We start from the raw sequence: 10453 nt of genomic DNA, 5'->3' as shown, positions 1-10453 counted from the left end.
ATGCAATAGAATAAAAAAAATCAGAGCACGAAGAAAAATCCTTGACGCCAAAACTCGTTGAAACCAACACTCTTCGATCTTTGATATTCAAGTGTTCTTCAAAGCATCAAGGTAACACACGACCAAATCAAGCTTCAGAAAAATATTCAGAATTCTCTTTAAGTTGTACGCGTATGAAGCTCTTACCAAAAACTATCTCGGTCGATCTCTCTCGGTCTCTCTCTTTAATGTGCATGCCTTCATCATAAATAGGAAAGAATCCTTTTTCACATTGTTTCCTTGTATGCGTAGGATTCCTTAGATTTGATCATATCAAATCTACAAAAATAAGAATGAGATCAATTAGATATGAGATAGATAAATACAGGAGCGGACCCATGTAGGGTCCAGGGGGGCATGTGCCCCACCTCAATTTTTTTTTAAAATTATTAGTATATACTTATATTACTTTTTTAATAAAATAAAATATGGTACATGTTAATTTTAAATAATATTGATGTATTATATTCCAAAGAAAATATTTTTAATAACTCATGAAATAATTGTATAATGAATTATTATGAATTGATGATAATGTTTTAACTTTTCTGGTCGTCTTTTAGTTGATATAAAATTCACATTCATGATTGTTTTATGAATTGTATCAAATAACGGAGCCAGATTTTTATCTATATCCAAACTAAAATTTTTTAAGCTCTCTTTTATGTGTTGAGATTTTATCTTTTTATTTTTAAAATTGTTCACGGGGATATTGACAAAGTTGACTAAATTTAATGTATAAAAAATAGGAAAAAAATTAGGTCGCCCAAGCGACCACCCGGACGAAACAACACATAGCTCCGTAATTATGCCCTCGACCAAATTTTCTGGGACCGCCCCTGGATAAATATGATGATAATCTTAATAACATCTCAAATCTATCTAAAATAAGGAATTATCTCAAATTTACTTTATGTCCAAGAAAAAAAAAAGACTTTAAATAAAATTTTTTAGGCTTAAGGAATTTTAGGAATAAAATATTCCTTTCACGCAGTTTCTGTTCTTTTCTTCTGTCACATTCATAATTTAAACATCTTATTTTTGTTTAAAAAAGGTTTCAAATTAGCGACACTAGCTTTTACGCCTTAATTAATATCTTTTCAACTTGTTCTATCATCCAAGAAAATAATTTTTTTATATACATCTTGATGCCCGATTGTGATCCACAAATGTCGCCAACATTCCGAAAGGACGATCATTTCTCCGGTCGATGCATACTCGTAAACGGCCCGGTGATCGTTGGAGCCGGTCTGTCCGGCCTAGCAGTTAGTGCAGGCCTTAAACAACAAGGAGTTCCATTCATCCTTGTTGAAAGATCCAATTCGTTATGGCGGAACCGGGCGTATAATCGCTTGAAACTCCACCTTCCGAAACAATTCTGCCAACTTCCTTACATCTCTTTCCCGAAAAGCATCCATGAATACCCCACGAAACATCAGTTGTGGATGAGCGTTTTTTTTAATCTACTGCAACGATTTATTTTAAAGCGTAAATAGAAGAAATAAAATAAGTTTATTTACTTTTCGAGGTACTTCACCTCAATTCAGTCTTTCATTCTAGCGGATTTCTCAAAACCCTATTTCTCATATTCAATCAAACCTCCGATTTGCTTTCTCATTTTTTGGGGTTGAAGATCTTGCGACCTATTAGGGTGAAGAGCAAGATGGCGGCGGAGCCCATCCGGAAGAGGCAGTTGGGGAGGAGCATGGTTCGTTCAGAGAGACGATGTCCAACGACCTGATGGTCATCGTCGGAGAAGCCCTGAATCGAACATAACCACCATCGGCCCGCTGGTTCTTGTTATTTTCGTACTAGTATCTGAATAGTACTTTTTCATTTTTTGTTGATTTTTTGACTCGATTTTGGCTATTTGTGTTACGTGACTGCGAGATCTGGAAATTGATTTATGCACAAATCTATTTTTACCTTATTTGTTCGAGAGTTTTTATTTGAAAGGATTAGACTTGGTGATTTTGAAGAAATCTGATACGCTGGACTTGAATATGTCGTTTACGTCGTCATAGTTTTTATCGATCTGTTTTTCTTCTTATAGATCTGAATTTATTTTGATTTTTTTATTTCCTTGTTTTGTTTGAAATGATCTCGTTTAATTGATGCTTCTGGATATGAGTGGATAAGTTGACACTTGATGTGTGTTTTATATATCCAATTACTAAATTGAACAATATCATGTTAGTTTTAAGGGAAAATGATTTGTATTGACTTGATTTCTTGTATATATGTTTTTGGTTTTTCTCAATATATGTCTCGATTTCTCGGTACATCTTGTCAAGATTTCAACTGCATATTATTCGTGAGTTTGATTCTTATAATTTCGTGTGTTTTAATTAATTAGATTCACATATATTCATTTGTAGTCAAATAAGCTCATTAATGTTTCTGAAAATCTCGAAATTTAATTTGTAGAATCGAAACATGAAGAATAAGGTTTTTATTTTAAAAAAAATTTTAATTTTTTTTTATTATTGTTATCTAGAATTGTGCAAATTATGAAGCTACTTTAAAAAAAATTTACATATGTCATCAATATATGAAAATTCCCTTGATCTCTGGTTTTTCCTGGTCGTAATTTCTTTTATTTTTCTTATCAAAACTTTTGGACGTGTGAGGTATCAAACAGCATGTGCTACATTTTTTTTAACTCTGATTCCAGGTGACTTAATAATTCAATCTTCATGTTTTTACAGTTATATAAAATGGCCGATGCTGAGGATATTCAGCCCCTCGTCTGCGATAATGGAACTGGAATGGTGAAGGTTCGTAGATAAGCTGAATTGCTATGGAAATCCTTTCCTTCTTAGCTATGCATGAGATAAGTTTGATCTATGGTTTTTATTCTTTTCCAGGCTGGATTTTCTGGTTATGATGCTCCCAGGGCAGTGTTCCCAAGTATTGTGGGTCGACCTAGACACACTGAAATCATGGTCGGGATGGGACAAAAGGAAGCCTATGTGGGTGAAGAAGCTCAGTCCAAAAGAGGTATCTTGACCCTGAAATATCCCATTGATCATGGTATTGTCAGCAACCGGGCATGGAGAAGATATATGGCATCATAAATTTTACAATGAACTTTGTGTGGCACATGAGGATCATCCCGTACTTCTAACTGAGGCACCTCTGAACCCCAAGGCCAATAGGGAGAAGATGACGCAGATCATGTTCGAAACTTTTAATGTTCCTGCTATGTATGTTTCTATCCAGGCTGTACTTTACCTGTATGCCAGTGGTCGTACAACTGGTCGCTGTTTTTGGTCCTTAGAAATTACAGCCGACATGGATGAGATGGGGGAAGAGAGGTCAAAATTGGTACATTGCTTTCTAAATTTTTCAAGGTTACACATTTCTTGAGTTTGATTAAGTATATACATTTATACAATATATATTAGGAGTTATGCAATGTGGAGATGGTTTGATACACATCTCTCCTTTCTTTCTCTAATGTCTTGAAGCCATATTTATTTTGAGAGATGCTGATTTTCATTGCAGGTTTTTGCAAACACTAAAAAGCCTAATCCCCGTGGCGATTTTCATGGAAAAGTCAATTCCATTTTTCCATCGACAAGGGAAAGTTTAAACTACCGATGCGCCCTTGTCTCTTGTCCATTTGCAGCGATTGTTGGTATATATTTTGTGACCCTCTTCTCCTGCATGCTCTTTCTTTTGGTTCGGAGTTATGCTTTGTAGGTAGCTGTGTATATATGCTTGTGTGAAGTTGCAGCGCCTATCGATTTCTCGTGAAGACTAACTAGTTTATCCCTTCAAAATTTCTATAGGTACAACGCTGATCGATTTCCCTACGTCCTTGGACGAGGTGAGCCCCAACTCCAACCCTTCTTTTCCTCATTTCTTAGTAATTTTTTTTATCGATTTATGATTTCAATCGGTGTGTTGGAAACATACATGTGTGAATAGCTCTTCTCCTTACTGCTGCATCCAGGAATAATGGCCATGGAGAAACTATACAGAGGTAATTTTTGGAAGTTTTCCTCTTCTAAATTCATCACTTTGTTATCATGTTTATTATCTCACTTGTAAAAACTAAAAACTTACCCTTTCTATAGTTGTCCTGGATTTTTTATATATATATATTTTTGCAGCATTCAAGATCTTTCAATGATTTTTCGAGTAAGGCAATCTATATTAGTCTCTCCTCGTACTCTCCTCCCACAATCAGTTTCTCGACCAAATCCAACATCAATATGATGGATTCTGTTCCCAAAAATAGCGAGCCCAGGTTCTATCCTCACCAAGAAGCCATATTTTCCACCTTCGTGGGCATCCCACCTCAATCCCATTCCTTCTCATATCTTTTCACTTGGCCATGTACGTGTATAAGCACTCACATTTTTTATTTTTTTGTGCGTCATCTCTCTTAGTTTTTGGCTTGTTTGACTTGGTCAAGTGTTTTGAATGGCTTGTATGTGCTTTTGCATTGTTTTTTTTAGTTGCCGACTTCAATTCCCTGATGGAAGCTTCCTAATTTGCTTAAGAATTCCGAGGTTTATATCAAGGTAAAAAAGTTTCTTCATTGATTATCTTACCAGTCAGTAATGGAGTCTTGATGTCTTTGAATTTTTGTGCCAAATGTGACATACGAGAACACATAACAGGGATGATGGGATCTGGGACAAAACAGTGGGAAATGTTTTTGTCAGACTTGGATATTCTTTTTGTGACTTGTTGGCCCAAAACTTCATTCTTCTTTCATAAGTGAGGAGTCATTTAAAATTAGAAAAGAGCTATTTTAAAATGGATTGAGATATAACTTTTTATCAACGACTACTGGCTATTTATGATTATATCATTCCCTCCACTGAACTCATGGATTTGCAGTAAAATATGATTATATTGTACAAAAACTTTTGAAGTACAACATTGATTTCTCAAGACCCTAGTAATGATGATAAGTGTTTGATCGTGCTTCGATACATATGTCATAGGAGCTTGCGAATGCTGGGGTTATATACCTGTGTGGCATTGTCAACGGAAAAAAGATGAAAATGCCTGATTTGCTTCAGGTTCGGAATTTACTTATCTGATTTGCTATACACTTGGTTATATGCTGTCTAATTCAGATTGTATATCCCGGATTAAAATGGGCTAAGACTATTGCTTTAGGAAATTTCATTTTTCTCCTCCAATTCCAAATTGTTCCTTTTTGGTAATGTGTGTTTACTTTCATTGCTCATTACGTACTACAAGTTTAATTTATGTTTAAGAAGATTCGCTTTGGCATATAACTTGACACTAAAGAATTACGAAAAATTGAAGGTATATTTGTTATTGAAATTCCAATTGATTGTTTAGGTGCATCTTGTTTTTAGTTTGATTTGAAAGACTTTAAATCTCCATTACAGCCTGTTTTGGATCCTCTAAGCTTGAGATTTATTACAGAGTATGAAATGAATTGTATTGAATTGAATGATGAATCAGTTTCATCTAAAGAGTTTTATACGAGAGCTTTTAACTACTTATTTAACCAACTAACTACTCAACTAATTCTAAGTATGATTATAACTAACAATATGAATTTGAATTTTAATAAGATTACAGTAATAATACTGATCTTTGTCCTGCTGCCAAAGTCCCTATAGTGTAAGTTTTGAGTTCTTTGGGTGTGATCTATGTTTGTATGGAAAACACAAACATTTTAGTTTATGTTTGGCTCAACAGTTTCTCGTTCTCCTCCATTTTCTTGGTATCCATAAGGACTTGGAAAGTTTGCTGCAACCATTTCAAATAGTTACCACTTTGGCTCTTTGATGAACACTAAACGGTTGCTTGGGGAGGGGAATAACGGAGTTTTTGAAGATGGAAACATGGCGCATGGATTTCCTTTGCAGGAACTATTGTCTAGGCACAAGTCAACTGTTGCTGAATTTCTTACTAAAGTTTATGACTGGGTAAGTGAACTGCACGTCATCAATATGCATACTGAAGAAAGTAATGTCTTCATTATGTGTTAGATTTTTCTTGTGACTACGATAATATAGAAATCATCCTCTTTCTGAAATGGCCATAGAAAATTCTAAATTTTTCTAGTAGAGATCTGCAATTCAGTAATTCATATGTGTTACCATCAAAATTTACTGTATTCTGGCTTTGAAAATTAATCAATTTTGTTTCCCTTGTGTGCTCCAGTTTTTAATCTGCTAGATATGTCTTTCTGTCGTTATTTGCAGAGTATAATAGTAAGCTGCTTGAATCTTCCAACTATATCACTAGAAGGCACTGCCAACTGTTAATATTTGGATAGTAAACATGTTTGCTGGAATGTTACTCAAAAGATAAGATCGCTGGGATAGCCTTATTATTGCTTATAAAGATATCTATATCGGAACTCAAGAGTTTTAAGCTGATTTCATCATTGTCTGATAAAGAATCAATTTTTAAATTCTGAGTTTTGGTTTTTTTTTTTTTTGCTTTCAGCAAACATGTGTGTGTTAAAATTATGCATGCTTTCAGCTGCTTTAGAAGGTTGCCGTCGTTGACCGTCGCCTAGGCTAGGAGGAAGGTTGCTTGAAATGATGCGGGATTGGAGCTTTTGGATGATGAGGAGCACATTTTCAGTATGCGGATTATGCATTTGTTTCCATTCATACTATGTCGGGGTATTGGAGGCATTTCCATGTTTAGAATTTTATTATTTTTTGTACTTGAATGGTTTGTAATATTGGAAGATTGTATGTTGAATTTTATTTTGAAATTTTGAATTTTGAGTTATTTATAATATTGAAAATTTGTGAATTGTTGAAAATATATTATATTATATTAGAATTGTTGAATATTGAGTTGTATTATTTTGAAAATTAGTGTGTGATGATGTAGATGATGATGATTTAATTTTTGGACTAATCTTTCATTGAGATCTATAAATAGGTCTCTTCATTTGTGTAAAAAAACACAATTTGAGAGAAATTTAAAGTGTGGAGTTTGAGAATATTTTGAGTTTTTGAGTTTTATAAATTTTATTTTTCACAACACGTTATTAGTACGATCACTCGAAGGTTCTCTATATTTTCCGACGCTTCAAAATACAAGAAGAAGTCAAAAATATTCAACAAGTAAGAATTTTTATTTTACTGTTTATATATTTTTATTGTGTATATATTAATATATAATATCATGTTATCAAAAAATAAGTTTTTTTTATCAAAACTTGTTATAAATCCTGGGAGGATGTTAAGACGACATCCCACACTCCCGGTAAGGGATACGACAAGTATAAAAGCCTCTAAGGTTTTTAAACAATAACGTGATATATATTTATTATGTATATATATTAGCTATATTAATATATAATTTCATGTTATTATATAAAAGGTTGTCTATGACACTGACCTTATAATAACGTGATATGATATATATTATTGTGTATTTATATACTAACCATATTTGTATAATCTCATGTTATTATATAAAAGGTTGTCTACGACACCGATCTTATAATAATGTGATATGATATACTATACCTGACTTTATACTAACTATATTGGTATAATTTCACAACATTATATAAAAGGCTGTCTACGACACTGACCTTATAATAATGTGATATGATATACATAATTATTTAATTATGATTATCATTATATGCATTGCATCATTATCACAAATTTTTATTCAACACATACTCGATTTTTTCCTTTACCCCCAACGGTCACAAACGGCTAAATTTTTGCCCTATAAATATGTTCACTCAAACTCATTTTCAATCACACCAAATTCATTCTTCATCTCAAAACATTTTCTCCTCGGTTTTTTTTTTTCGAAAAAGAAGAAGATGGAGTTTTTGGCTTTTCTAAGGATATTTTTCATAACGATTATGATCATCATGCTCACGAGTTTTGTACTCACCAGCGATTTTCCACCACATGCTTTTTCTCTATTTGTACACTTACTTGTACTCATCGTTTATCCATTATTTTGTATTGTCATATTAATGGAAATTAACTAATAAAATGCATTGTTATTTTTCTACTACCACCATGTCAAACATGGCAAAGCTTGAATTCGTTGCACTCGATATCACTGGAAAAAATTATATGCCATGGACTCTTGATGTTGAGATGCATCTTGAGTCATTGGGTCTAAGTGAAAGTATTAAAGAAAATAATATATCAACCTCACAAGATAAAGCAAAAACCATGATTTTCTTGCGCCGACATCTTGATGAAGGGTTGAAATGTGAGTATCTCACAGAAAAAGACCCAATGATTTTATGGAAAGGGCTGAAAGAAAGATTTGAGCATATAAGGGAAGTGATACTCCCGACCGCCCGTGATGAATGGAATACGTTGAGATTCCAAGACTTTAAAAAAGTCAGTGATTATAATTCTGCGATGTATCGAATAGTCTCGCAATTAAAATTCTGTGGACTTGAAGTCACAGAGATGGAAATGCTTGAAAAAACATTTTCCACTTTTCACGCATCGAATATAACTCTACAACAACAATATAGAGTGCGTGGATTTTTGAGATATTCCGAACTAATCGCATGTCTTCTTGTGGCGGAAAAAAACAACGAATTGTTAGTAAGAAATCATCAATCCCAACCCACTGGATCAACGGCATTTCCTGAAGCAAATGTCGTAATGAAAAATAAAAACCAAAATCAAAGGAATAGACCAGATTTTGGTCGTAGATGAGGTCGAGGACGTGGGCGTGGACGTGGACGTAGAAATGACCGTGGTCGTGGACGCGGTCGTGGATATGAAAATAATCGAGATAGTTATTTTAGTAACTCATCTCAAAAGAGCGTCACGCACCACCCACTAAAAAGACAGCATGAAAACATGAGTGAATGAAAATCACTCAAAAAGAACCGAGAGTGTTTGTTATAGATGTGGCACTCCGGGACATTGGTCACGAACTTGTCGAGCCCCCGAGCACCTTTGTAAGCTCTATAAAGAATCGATAAAGGGAAAAGGAAAAGAGAACAATTTTGTTGAAAATAGTGACCATTTAATTGGTTCAACTAGTTTCAGTGCTGCAGATTTTTTGAATGATTTCGAAGACATTGATTAAAAGATTGGTGGGACTAGATTGTAACAAATTTGTATTTTTCATGCATTTTTGTATTATAAAGCATGTTATATTTTACATTTGTATTGTACTTAATTTTTCTTTATTACATTTTTGTGAAGTTTGATATGGAAAATGCTATGAGCAAACATGGAAATAATATCATGGAAATTTGCATACCGGATAGTGGTACAACGCACACTATTCTGCGAGATGAAAGATATTTTTTGAAACTAAAACCAACAAAAACAATGGTGAATACAATATCAGGTCCTGTAGACTTGATTGAAGGTTTTGGTAAAGCGAAATTTTTGTTACCTAATGGTACAAAATTTTTGATAAATGATGCTTTATATTCACCACGATCGAAAAAAATTTTGTTGAGTTTTAATGACATATATTCTCATGGGTATGATACTGAGACAATGACTGATGGAAATCAGAAATATATGTGTCTTACCACATATAAGTCAGGAAAGATATTTGTAGTTGAGAAACTACCAATGCTCCCTACTGGATTGCATTATACACATATAAGTCCAATTGAATCAAATATGGTGATGGATAATTCATCAATATTAACAAATTGGCATGATCGATTGGGACATCCTGGTTCAACAATGATGCGAAGAATTATTGAAAATACACGTGGTCATCCACTGAAAGACCAGAAGATCTTTCAGAATAATAAGTTTCAATGTAAAGCATGTTCACTTGGAAAACTTATTATAAGACCATCACCAGCTAAAATCCAAACTGAATCACCCATATTTCTTGAACGTATTCAGGGTGATATTTGTGGGCCAATTCATCCACCATATGGACCATTTCGATACTTTATGGTATTGATCGATGCCTCTAGCAGATGGTCACATGTATGCTTATTGTCAACTCGGAATGTGGCATTTGCAAGATTGATGGCTCAAATAATAAAATTGCGAAATCAATTTCCCGATTATACAATCAAGAAAATAAGACTTGATAATGCTGGAGAATTTACATCCCAGACTTTCAATGATTATTGTATGTCAATGGGAATCACTGTTGAACATCCTGTAGTTCATGTTCATACGCAAAATGGATTAGCTGAATCATTGATTAAACGTCTACAACTGATTGCTAGACCAATGATTATGAAAACAAAACTCCCTATTTCTATATGGGGACATGCAATTTTACATGCTGCGGCATTAATTCGCATCAGACCAAGTGCATATCATAAATTCTCCCCATTGCAACTTGCATTTGGTAAAGAACCAAATATCTCTCATCTAAGAATTTTTGGATGTATGGTGTATGTGCCTATTGCACCACCTCAACGATAAAAAATGGGTCCTCAAAGAAAAATCGGTATTTATATCGGTTATGA

At 33.8% G+C, this 10453-nt stretch overlaps 2 pseudogenes; both read left to right on the top strand.

Moving 5' to 3' along the window:
* Positions 1-1144: 1144 nt before the first annotated feature.
* The window catches only part of LOC140872713 (probable indole-3-pyruvate monooxygenase YUCCA7), a 66090-nt pseudogene continuing 56781 nt past the window's right edge, over positions 1145-10453 (top strand).
* On the top strand, positions 1344-6809 carry LOC140872714 (actin-7-like; annotated as a pseudogene).

The sequence above is a fragment of the Henckelia pumila genome, unplaced genomic scaffold, assembly GCF_033568475.1.
Source record: "Henckelia pumila isolate YLH828 unplaced genomic scaffold, ASM3356847v2 CTG_476:::fragment_2:::debris, whole genome shotgun sequence".
In the NCBI taxonomy this organism is placed as follows: domain Eukaryota; kingdom Viridiplantae; phylum Streptophyta; class Magnoliopsida; order Lamiales; family Gesneriaceae; genus Henckelia; species Henckelia pumila.
This window is presented reverse-complemented; position numbering and strand designations above follow the sequence as displayed.